We start from the raw sequence: 3604 nt of genomic DNA, 5'->3' as shown, positions 1-3604 counted from the left end.
GACACATATTAACAGCAGTGGCAAGAGAAAGAGAGCGTAGTGGTGAGTGGAATGCTGGGAATGGCCAGAAAACTGCCGACAAGCAATAGATGTGCATCGAATTGACAAAATAGACAAGAGAGAGAGCAGTGTCTCAAAAGGTTTCGAACAGAAGATGGGCAGAACAAAGAAGATCTGGTTGATAAAGGGGGAATTATGCATTTGTCCCCAGAAAATTGCTGGGATAATGCAGAGATGGGGGCAAAGAGGGGTTTCTACCCTCTCTTCAGAGGGTATGCGATCACAATGGGCGTTACTCCAAAATGCTACACGAAAGCATCTATAGTCCGTTATTAATAAATCTGCATATTTGCTAGTTTTAAATCTAGATATCATATCCAAATAGATAGCTGAAATAGACACATACTAACAACATAAATTTCTCATGCAAATTAAATTTTAATTCAGATAATGACTTCTAAGAGTCTAAAGGTACACAAATGATTTCCATGAATAAAAACAATTCTGGAACCTTCATACGTAAACCAATTGGCTAAGTTAATAATAATCCATAAAAAGGCCATCAAAGTTATTGGTCAACAATCAACGATATAACTTCTAAGATATGCCTTTGTAAAATATCATCATGTCAATATGTCAAATTGATGCTACAATTTGCAAATTCTAAGAAAAACTTTCCCATAAAAAGAACATTGTATTTATATATTCCAAATCCAAATCAGCGTCATCTATATATATAATAAATACAGGACAACACAACTTTTGTTAAACATAGTTTCAACCCGAAACAAATCTAATCAAACTATCATAATTGATATGCATCTGTAAGAAACAATCAAACATGTTGGTAAATGCTGTCTGATCCTTCCATAAAAAAGCATCACAACCTCAGTATATAATGTCTTTAATGCTTGAAACTCTAAAACAACTGAAAGACTTATTTTTTCCCCTAGTATGGTTAATGCCCCAAATTTTTTTAATTGGTACAAGTACAACCAAGTCCTTTAGTGAGTTCCCCCTTCTATGCTAGTAAAATCCTGTCCGTATCAAATCAAAACAAAACAAATATCAAGCTCATAACAATTTTCCCCCAACTGAAAAGACAATATGCTTAGAAGACAATAATAGTAAGAAAAATTAGATCCTTGTAAACATAGTAGCAAACAACCACTCCATATAACAAAGAGCTATATTCAACTTTGATTCCCACATCCACATCCACATCCACAATTACAATGACATACCTCTGTCCATCAAGATTACCCTGTCCACTGCTCCTACCACTCCCATAAGACCCATCCTCAGCAGCGCTAAGCCAAATGGACTGCCACGCCTGGGAAGGCGGCTGAACATAGACACCGGTGGTGGGGTCTAGCGCGGGGCGGCCGATCATCATTCCGGCAGGCTGACCAATAGGAGGATAGTAATAAGGAACACCGCTAGCGGTGGGGCCACCAACAAGTGCGGCGGCGGCTGTATCGTCCTTGATGTTGTCCCTGGGGACAATATCAACAAGGAAGTCGAAAATGTCGGTGCGGATAATGGCAGCGGCGATGTCGTTCTTCTGGACGGTTCAGCGCTTGTTCTCCTCGGCGTGAAGCCATGAACGGATGGTGAGTTCGAGGATGAAGAGCTCGTATGCCTTGGCGAAGAGGATCGGTGCTTCCGCTGAGATCATTCGAACGTCTTCGTCGGCTTTCATGATCTTCTTGATGCGCGCCAAGGGAAGCTGGTGGTTCTTGAAGTCGTTGATGTGCTTGATCTCTTGGCGCTGGTACGACCGGAACATCTGAAGCTGTTGCTGCTGTTGCTGTAGGAGGTGGTGGAATAGAGCCGTCGCCGCTGCTGCTGTGGGTTGCGCTGGGTATGAACCTGATTGGGATTGCACTTGCTGGTTGTTGTTCTCCATTTCTCCCCCAAATGGATGGTTTTCCAGGGTTTGATTTTGATCCAAGGGTGAGAGAAAGAGACACACACTCACCCACAAAAGTATTGGTGATTGGAAAATTGAATGGAAAGAAATTATGTAAATTGGATAAGGTTTTTTATTATTTTTATTTTTATTTTAAGGATTTATTAATAAAATAATAACATGGGAAATGATATTGTAACAATCAAGTTGTGTTACTATCATGTTACTACCAATTAATTTCACCGTTAGATCGATTATGTTGATCAAACAGTTATATTTATTTCCATCTTTGTATGGTCGTGATTTTTCAAATTTAAAGTGAAAGCATTAAATATGAAAAATCATAACCATGCAAAGCTGAAAAAAATATAAAGTATTAAATTTAAAGTAAAAGCATTAAATATGAAAAATCATAACCATGCAAAGGTGAAAATAAATATAAAGTATTAAATTTGAAAAATCACGACCATACAAAGATGGAAATAAATATAACCGTTCGATCAACATAATCGATCTCAGTTTAATTGTATGTGTTAGGGTACTTTCTTTACTCAACCTGGTGACATCTAAACTCACTCTCAGTTTAATTTTTGTGACATTTATATAATAATACAGTGAGCTTAATAATCTCCCCATTAAGGTATTGGACAAGGAAGTCAGTAAGACAGGGTCCAACATAAGAAGCACATGTGTATGTGAATGCAAACAAACATGAAAAAAGAATCCCATGCCATGTTGAGAAGATTAACACTTCACAAACAAGCTAAAGAGTGGTCACTCTTTTAACACTGTCACACTGTCATTGCTAGCAAGGAGTGGAAGGTCCTCATGGTTTAAAGTCTTCTTATTGCCTAGAGTTATCAGTGGACTCATCCGTGAGAATGTAAGAAAGCTGAAAAATTGAGCATTTGATTAAGTAGCTTAGTTAGCATAACACAAGGTTAAAAACATAAATAGCTAAGCTGCATACCGGACTGTGTTTGTAGTACAAGAAACAAGTATCATTTAATCCATTTCTTTCATTCTTATCTCTATGGTGTCTTTGGACTTTCTCACTTTTTTTTTTTTTTGGTAAAAAGGACTTTCTCACATACCCATGACACAAGCAACACAAGTAACAAGACTAGTGTAGTGAAGCAGATAACAAAATATACCTTAGTTTGCTCCAAAGTGAGAGTGAGATAAGTATGTTGATTTTAGGAGAGGGTGTTCAAGATAGGCATGAAGTTATAAACTTGATGAATTCGATTTATACTAATTACGAGCTTTGAAAGATGTTGATTTTGCTTTTAATGCAAGATTTTTTTAATGATTCCGATCTTGTACTTTATTACATTCTCCAATGATTCAGATCTTGTACTTTATTATATTTTGATATTAATTTTTTAATCTATATTATTTTATTGAAGGGTTTTGTCATCTAAGCCCCTTATTAAATATTATAATAAGTCTAATTCAATTATACATGCACATTTTATTTTTAACTAAAACTACGAATACAAGACATAAGTATGAGTATAATATATTTTAAAAATTATAAAACATGATATAAATAAAATATAATATTAATTTAAAAAAGAAAATTTTAACTTTAAGTAAAAACATTATTGTTTAATAAGTTTATTGTAAATGTATTATTGTGATACTTCACTTGTATTTTACATAAAAATAAAAAAATTAAAAACATAAGAC

The 3604-nt window shown here is 35.3% G+C and overlaps 1 pseudogene; it reads right to left on the bottom strand.

Annotated features, from left to right (window-relative positions):
- Positions 1 to 1111: 1111 nt before the first annotated feature.
- Positions 1112 to 1943, bottom strand: LOC133300775 (nuclear transcription factor Y subunit C-1-like; annotated as a pseudogene).
- Positions 1944 to 3604: the final 1661 nt, after the last annotated feature.

Source organism: Gastrolobium bilobum, unplaced genomic scaffold (genome assembly GCF_033153095.1).
Source record: "Gastrolobium bilobum isolate Gb01-03AN ecotype WA unplaced genomic scaffold, APGP_CSIRO_Gbil_v1 utg14974, whole genome shotgun sequence".
NCBI lineage: Eukaryota > Viridiplantae > Streptophyta > Magnoliopsida > Fabales > Fabaceae > Gastrolobium > Gastrolobium bilobum.
Note: the sequence above shows the minus strand (reverse complement) of the source record. Positions and strands in the feature narration are given on the sequence as shown.